Source organism: Lichenostomus cassidix, chromosome 4 (genome assembly GCF_008360975.1).
Source record: "Lichenostomus cassidix isolate B80296 chromosome 4, HeHo_3.0, whole genome shotgun sequence".
NCBI lineage: Eukaryota > Metazoa > Chordata > Aves > Passeriformes > Meliphagidae > Lichenostomus > Lichenostomus cassidix.
Genome location: NC_139484.1, coordinates 60,702,356 through 60,711,295, shown reverse-complemented (window position 1 = coordinate 60,711,295; position 8,940 = coordinate 60,702,356). Strand labels below are relative to the sequence as shown.

General features: G+C 38.2%; 1 long non-coding RNA gene across 1 annotated transcript; it reads left to right on the top strand.

Moving 5' to 3' along the window:
• Positions 1-4,061: 4,061 nt before the first annotated feature.
• Positions 4,062-6,898, top strand: LOC146438645 (uncharacterized). The gene is made up of 3 exons (XR_014852104.1): positions 4,062-4,289; positions 5,697-5,850; positions 6,782-6,898. It is a non-coding gene; the product is annotated as an uncharacterized LOC146438645 (long non-coding RNA).
• Positions 6,899-8,940: the final 2,042 nt, after the last annotated feature.

Genomic DNA, 8,940 nt, shown 5'->3' with positions numbered 1-8,940 from the left:
GCAGAGCACTGTGGAACAAGGAATATAAGGCAAACACTGAGTGTCTGGTTGAATACAGAACACAGATGATTTGATTAAACCAGTCATTTGCTTATGGGATTTAGTTTTATTTGCATGGCAAATTCTGATAGATGGCCTGTCAGGTTGATAAGGTTACTTTTCCAACTTTATTTTAGCCATAATGTATTCTATTCTAGCAGTTTAGAATATGATTGAGAACTTCAAAGTACAAACCCCTTGGAAGACAGTGAAGGGTGAAAGCACATGGAAAGGTGCAAATTGGTTCATGGGTTAAGCCCAGGGTGGGGACTCAGGAGATTTGTTGCATTTTTAGTTCTGTCACTCTTATAATGACACTTATTTGTCTGTGCATGAGTGTCCATTCACAAATGGAAACAATCATCCTCACATCAGTCAAATCCTCCTTCCTTTCCTTGTCATATTACAAAAACATTAGAGCAGGATGATGTTTCAGGATGTGTTTGTGCCTTACTCATCACAGAAAGTCTTTCAAACAGTCCTATAGTGAGAGTGCAAATTAATAAATGCATCCACCTCATCATTCTGGAAGGGATCTTAATTACAACGTTTTTCAGAAACTTCAGTATTTTTTCATTGGTGTAAGTACAATCAGGCTTTAAGGACAGGAAAAGAGAAAGAAAATAAGGACACTTTAGAAACAGGCATTGAAAACTGTAAGTGGTGTTAGAGGAAGGCAGCTTTACTTAGGAAACTCTGGTGAAAAGAAGCTTTCTGACAAAAAAAAAGGACTTTAGCAGGATACTTTGGTTTCTTTTTCTGTTTTTGGTAGCACTTTTTCTTAAGAGCTTAATTACCAGGTTGATTAGAAGGAAGGAATTTATGTTCATAAATGGCACTTATAAAAATCATCTTTTCCTTCTTGGTATCTGAATGAAAGATGGTCCCTGACGCCTGCTTAACTGTGAGTAATTGAATAAAAGAGCAAAATATACTACCTGGTAATGGAATCATTATGGTTTACAGAACACACACATAAAATCAGCTGAAATGTGTTTCTTCTGCTCAACAAAACTGAAGTTTATATAGATTATAACTTCACATCTATGGAGAAATATTTTTATTCATTATGAAAATGGCATATTAATACTCTCTGGAGCAGTGTTATAATCAGTATTCAGGAGTCAGCAATTATGTGCAGTTTCTCTTTAGAGATGTACAGTAAGGGATTCTCTGCAAAAGTTTCAGTCTTAAAAGCAGTTTTCAGAATTCAAATAGAGAAAGTCCCCTCTGCATCACAAGGGATGCACTCACTGCTGAGAGTTACACACCTTTTTTTTTATTGCTTTAAACAAAGGCAGCAGGAGAGGAAAGAGCAGAGCTGCTGATGTGAGGAGCACAAGGTGCCTCCTTACTCAGAACACATAGTTCCAAGGCATCCAGCAGTCTTAGAACTAACTCTGAGGTTTTGAGGGAGCAGTGACTCAGCCAGAGCAGCCCAGATCACTGCAAATTCATGAAAGCTGCAGAAAATAATCATGTAGCTCTTTCTGTATCCATACATTGTTATCGTTATACTCAGCTTAAGGCACCAAGAGAACACATTCCTTTTCCTCTGTGCTAATCTCAACTTTTCCTTTAAATGACTGATCATTGATACTCATTGATACTCATTGATCAGAGGAGACAGACAAGATGATTGATACTCATTGATCAGAGGAGACAGACAAGATGATTTAAGTAACATCTATGAAAGTCACCAAATCAGAGCCCAAAATCTAGTTGTATTGATAAACTGACTTATATTTTGCCTTATGGTTGATGCTTTCTCATTACCTTGCTGTTTCTTTCACTAAATGAGTTTGGTGAGTCAGTGTTTTCCCCTGTTTGGAGCAATGTGATATTGCTAGAGTCCTTGATCTGTTTTGTCTTCAGCCTCACATTTCTCTGCTTTCTGATTGCCTGCTTTTGTGCACACTGCTGAGTTTTCTCACTCTTCTCTCATCATGGTCTGTCTTGGATATTGTTTTATTGCCTACATTTCTTCATCTTCCTCTTTCTCCTTCTCATCTTCAAAGTGTCTGCAATGTTGTTCAGTTAAAACTCTGTTCCCCACTGTGCCAGAATTTCCACTTCTTAGCAAAACAATGACTCCATTCTACAGGCAACCATTGGTTTCATGAACACAGAAGATAAACTCTGCTTTCAGCACAGCACCAACACTTTCCTCTGCTGCTGTGTGGCAGCTGTGGTAATATCACATTACAAACCACAATCTGCCTGAGTCTGCCCAGTGGTGGGTATGCAACAGAAATTTTTATTTCATTCTTTGGAGGCATCCCCATGCAATTCTACCAGCTGGAGCTGGACAAGAATAAGAATATGGAACATCCAGGAAATGTCCCTCTTCTGCTTTCTCTTAAGAGTGTGTGCTGTTTCTCTTGCATAAGGATGTTTCTCAGCAGGTTGGTGAGATGAAGAATCACAGTGGTGGCTCATGGGCAGTAGCAGTTTAGGGAAAATAAGAGTGGGAGAGACAATAGTGTGATTCACACCGTGAAAAAAATCAGAAAATAAATACCTTTTTTTTACTTAGTTCTTCTTAGAAGTGCCTGCTCGAAGAGATTAAGGGTCAGCAAGGGGAACTGAACATGCACAAGCCTATAGGGTGCTGAAAGAATTGGCCAGCATGACTGGAAGAAAGCTCTCCCTCATTTGTGAAGAAAACAGCAGTCAGGGAAGGGGAAAATGTATGTCAATGTTCCAATCATTTTACTTCAATAGTCAAGAAAGAAATGTGAAAGAAAATGAGTGAAAACAGTAAACACAGTTTCCAAGGACAGCTCAGGCCTGGTTATTCTCATCTTGTATGATGAAAGGACTGGCCACATGGACAAGGATCTTGTTGTCATATTTATATGCATGTATTTCATCACTACAATTTCAGTCCTATACAACTTAGATGACTATGAAGTCACATGCTGGAAAATTATTTGCATGAACTTTTTTTTTTTGTTACCTGTGAAGGTTTGTTTGCTTTGGTGTATTTGTTTTTCTTGTTGTTGCCATAAACCTGGCTGGAGTTTTGAGGTGTGTGTTTAGCCTGTGCTAAAATGTTGGTCAATGATGGAAGCAGTGACCAACAGCTCAGTGAGCTAAGATGAGAATATCAATGAAGCAGAAAGGAGAGGGAGAGAATAAGGCAAATAAATGTATTTATGGGATATCAGGTGTTTTTGTGATACATCTTTGTGAATGTACCAGCAAAATTAAAGTTGTAACACTACTACAGAATTGTGCTGATCACTGAATATAAGAGAAGTCAGAAATGTCATATATTGAGTTTTGTGCTGAGGAGTGTCAGCCTCTGCAGAGATGAATGACTGACTCTTTCCATCCATCCCAGAACTGCACTGGCTCAGTTTCTATGTTCTCCCTGTGGTGCCCAGTGGACCAAAAGTACAATGAGAAAATTTAATTCAACGTGCCCAAGGTAACACAGAATGTGTGCTGCAGTTGAGCAGCAAAGTTCTTTTCTGTGTGACATCACAGCTGCTGTGGAGGTTGAGGGCACAGGGTGGTTTTAGGGAGAAGGGTGGCTGAATAGATTTTGGAGAAAACCTGACCTGTCACAGTCTATATCCATACTCTTCCTGGAACAGAATGTGTAGAAAACTGTTTTTCCTGCTGTGTTTAGGTTTTCTCTCAGAGAAAAGTATGTGGTTTCCCAAGGAAATTGGCATGTACCCAGCCAGGTGATCAGAAGACCAGAAGTTAAGACTGAATGGGAAAATTTCCCCAGTCACAGTGTGCACACATGTGAGCACATCTTTTAGAGGAAAACCAAGGAAACCTTGTACCATTTTTCTATTACAGCTGGAAAACATTGCTAATACAAAACATTTGGCTCAAGATTATTTCCTGACATCAGCAAATCACCAGAACACTTCAGTTAATATAGAATGAGTTCAGAATTATTTTTCTTTGGGTAAAAGGCATAATGAAAATCCCTTTATCAAAAAATTATTCATAGAATCAAAGAATGAGTTGTGTTGGAAGGGAGTAGAATATAATTTACCTGCAGAACCCTTTATTACAGCACAGCCAAGAATTCTCAGTTGTGCCACAGAAGTCATGTCCTTGTCAAATGCTCTGAAGGCAGAATGCCACACTGTTGTCATGGCAATATCCAGAAGCGTGGCTGAATGTAGGAATGCAAATCTGGATGGTCGTGCAAGACTGAGTTACACATTGCTGCAGCTTGTTGCTGAGTTAAATCAGTTGCTAATTTAGCAAGGGAAGTGCAAGAGGTGGGGATTCTGCTCTGTGTGGTGCGAATTATGGATTGACATTTCCTGGAGTCTCACCCTTGGCTGTGTTTGTGTTTAATTGGAATTCCCCACAGGTGTGACTGCACTCGGTGCAGCCTGTGGGACCATGCTGAAGTGCAAAATTTAATTATGGCTTAATGTGACCATGTTAGAAGTTTCTACATCTGTCAGACAACTTGGCTTCCTTACTGTTTCTGCTGTTTTTAAAGCTTTCTAGATTGTCTTTGCTTTGCTGCAGAATATAATTGGAATTTTTATTTCCCCAACAAAGAAAAGAAGTAGCATTTCATTGATGTCAGCAACAAAACTGGCCTATATTGATTCAGTGGCACTTAGTATGTATATAATAATTCAGAGGACCTTGCTGTAGTTTATGAAGGAAATATTTATCAGCATCCTTAATTAATGGCTGATGAAAATGAGGTGCCCAAGGCTCGTAACACTTGTTCATAGTATAAAAAAAGAGTGCCTCATTTAATTTCTCTTGAACTACAGTCCCTGCTCTCTGGGATGTACTGTGTGTAATCTAATTATTTTCAACCTTGCTTTATCTTACAGTGTACTATACTTAGAACTAGAGCCATATGAATTAATAAACATGTGTTTTTTGGTCTCTGTTTATCTGAGTATCATCCCCCATTCACTACAAATGGACTGATGGGAGTTTTCCCTGTACACACAGTGTATAACTGGTGGTGTTATTGTATTGACAAGCTGTAGGATCAACACAAACTATCATCTGGGGATAAGGATTCTTCCATTCCCTTTTTCATCACAGTCCTGCCCAACAGATGTCACACAATCATTCATTTTACACAAGTTTTCCATGTACAAGTCAGGTAGCAAACTCATAAAAAAGCAGTCTGGGCTCTTTCAGATATTTGGATTGATAGGGTGGATTAATTCCATTCTAAAACAAATATATGAAGGAGGTAGCTAGATCATTTCATGGCTGAAGTTTGTTCCTAATAATACTATATGTTGACTTTGATATTCTAATCATATATATATATGGACCTGATCAATAGAATTAGCAACATACCAAAATCAGACAGGGTAAGAATCCATTGAGAAGAATCTCATCGTGATATTAAACTGGGTGAATTTCTCTCATGAAAAGCATGTATTTTTCCCTGAAGTGTAGAAAGAGACTGAGAATATAGCTAAAAGAAAATATTTCAAATAGTCTGAGTTGAACACTACTGTGAGTCCCTAAAATGAAAAGGGAGACTCTATAGTAAGGAAATAATATGAAATATTTTCTCACTGTCTTTATATGATTCATTGCATCCTAAGGGTCCTATTAAAATTTAATGCACAGGTCTCATCTCACTTTCACTCTTATGTAGAATTTTGTCAGATACATTCTTTTTTTCCCCTCCACAGTTTTGTCCAAAGCAGAATTTATGGATTTTGTACATTTTCTGGGATTTCTGGATGTCCTCCCCATCAGACTGCAGGAACTCTAGAAATTGTTGTTTTCACTTCTACAAATGCAGCCCAAAAGAAAGAGAGAATCTCCAAATATTCCCAGTCAAAGGTTAGCTAAAGTGAAAGTGCTGTGGGATTTTGAACTGAATTTGTTCCTTCTAAGGGGGGAACCGGAAAAGGCAGATCTGTTTTAGGCCCAGGCTGACACACACTCAGTTTTTGCTGCTCCTGAAGGAGGCAAGTTGAGTTAGTGTCAGAGTAAAGCTGTTTCTCCTTTCCTTTCAGCTGTGCATCGGAGATCACCTCCCCAGTCACTTCCTCCACCATTAACAAATGTTCTCCATACAACCATATTAATGGAGAGATTAATATTCTGGGAACTTGTGAAAACTGCCTACCCCAATCCTCCCAATTCCAGAATCCTCTGCCATCAGAAAATCCTTGGGTATCAGATGTGCAATATCTTCGCATACCCACAAATATCTCCTTTTCTCTTTTTCCCTGTTTTTGTGGGGTTTTTTTGGTTTTTTTTTTTTTTTTTATTTTTGTTGGTTGGTTTTTTGGTTTTTTTTCTGTTCTTTTTTGGTTTTGGTTTTTTTTTTGTTTGTTTGCTTTGGTGTTTGGGGTTTTGTTTTTTGGGGGGTTTTTTGTTTGTTTTGTTTGCTCCCCTTTGTTCTTTAGCAGAACTATTGGATTTGATTCTATCTCATCTGTTCAGCTGAACAGGAACAGTTTGAATAACATACATCATCATCATAGTCATAATGATAATAATAAAAAAAAATAAAAAATATAATTATAGTAATAGTAACAATAACAGTAATAGTAATAACAGTACCACCCCTGGTATCCCTGAGGGTCTAATCCATATATTTTTCCTCAAAGTTTGCATTCTCAGAGCCCTTTTCACCCTCAGTTTCTGAGTTGTCAGTGTTCCTGCTGGGAATTTTGGGTCACAACAGTGACAGCACATAAGCTGCCCTCACAGTCAGTGCAAACATTCCTGGCCAAAATATTCAAGGCAATCGCTTTGCTCCCAGGCAGATGAGGCATCACAGGCAAACATCACAGTCCCCATTCCTGTTAGCTTTATCTTCCATGGACTGTTCTCAGAGATGAAATGACAAGCAGTATATGGATGGAAATACAAAAATAAGAGAGTTCCTCTGTCTGCTTGTGGTTTTGTCTGTCAGCAGTTACAATAGGTGTAGATTACCAAGGCTGGCCCAAGGCTGTGTAAGGCCTGCCTGGGTAAGCCTGCATGTTTGCCTTTATCTTAGAAGAAGCCTGAACTGAGCTATGGAATATCTTCTCTTTCTACCCACACATTGTGGAATTTAGCCAAGAATTGGTTTTTTTTTGTAGCCTGGAGCCAATTTCCCAAGTTCCTAAAACTAGCTGCTTCCCAAAGGATTATCACAGCTACCCTGAGGAAGCTCCCTCTGTACAAAGGGATCAGAGACATTCAGATCCCTAATCCTGTGCTAACCCAAGACCAGGTGTCAGGGACAACATGGATGTGTCTAAGCTGCTGTGAAACTTCTGTATTTGCAGCTTTCAGCAGATTCAGCAGAGGCACTGAGTGGCAGAGAAGTGTGATGTTAATGTGGCTCACAGATGTCAGGTCTAACGCGCCGGTTGCAGCTCTGCACTTGGTGAAATTGCCTCAACATTGGGAAGCTCGGGATCTTCTCTGTCAGAAATCTTATCTTGTGATACTTTGCATTTCACTTGTCAATAGTGTGTGCTCTGAGACCATGAGGGTTCCTTTGGAAACTGCCATCTTGCATGATTATTTGATATTTTACTGGGAGTGTAAAACAGGCTTTTTGTGAGACTGGTCCAAGTGGTACTTCTGATTTATAACACAGTATATAAATATGTATATATTTATGTTAAACTCTCTGCTTAGAGAGTCTTTTCGATGGAGGAATTATTGTTCTTTTTCATTCCCTTCCCAAAAGTTCTTGGCAGTATTTAGAAGGCACTTCTACCCCATTCCAATTCCTCTCCCATTTCATATGCAACAGTAGTGCACATAGTACCATTGTAGCTGCTTTTTCAGAAATGCTTATGGTTGTGCAGATGCACTGGAGTCCTCAAGTGAATAGAAATAGAGAAGAAGTAGGTAGGAATGCCCTGGACTACATTTAAAATTAAGATTAATTTTCCAAGAGAAAGGCTGTTGATTATAGTTTCTACTGTAAAAAATGTTGTTCTATTGGTAAATTGGATTCACTTGTTAATAGTTTTGGTATATTAATCACCTTTTTCAAAAAAATTACTTTCTCTCATTGTATCTTTTAGTTAAAATGAGAATTTAAAAGGGAATTAAATCCAAATTAAAACTGAAAATATTTAATCCTTGGAATAAGCTACCAAGTTAAACAGCAGATTCTCTGTGTCCTGACAGTATTTATATCCAGGTTTCACTGTATTCAGGAGCACATTCTAGACACACCCAAACGATGTTTTTTCATTGAGTTTTAAAGTGGCACAAGAGTGAAGCACAGGTGTTGGTAACATGTAAGTAATCAAAGTAAATTTTAAAATGATTTCCTATGGTTGTATATCCCTGGAGGTGCAAGACCTACTATGCCTATTCCAAATACATTCATACAGAATTTTGTGGTTATAAATTGGTAAATAAAATATTCTGGTCTCCTGTTCGTTTCTTTTGCATAACTTGAGTTCATGTTCTGATTCTTCATCATTCTCCACAGAGCTGCTTTTTGTAACAAGGTGTTAAAAACTTAGTTCTGATATATATTTTAAATGTATTTTAACATTTATCTCATTGCATCTCCCTGTTAGTATTCATCACACAAAATGACACATTTCCCCAGTTCAGCATTGTTGAATTTGAAACACTCCAAGTGTCCCAAAACAGATGAGAATGAACTTGAATTTCATGCAGGATCAGGATCATAATCATGTTTACATTAAATGAAGTTATGCTTTCTCCTCTTCTGCTGTATAGGCTTTAATTGTCCATGAAATCTTTCCGTTTCCCTCAGAATATTATTTTGCATGTCTTGCATCAATTCATGCTCTTGCTTCTTCCTCATAAATTCAGGGTAATTTCTTTGATCAGTAATAGCTTCTTCACACAGCTCCTGCCTTCTGTTTAACCAAGATCCATTAAATTGGCACAGCCACTGCTTGGCTGACCAATTTCTTTTCATACCATTTACAGTCT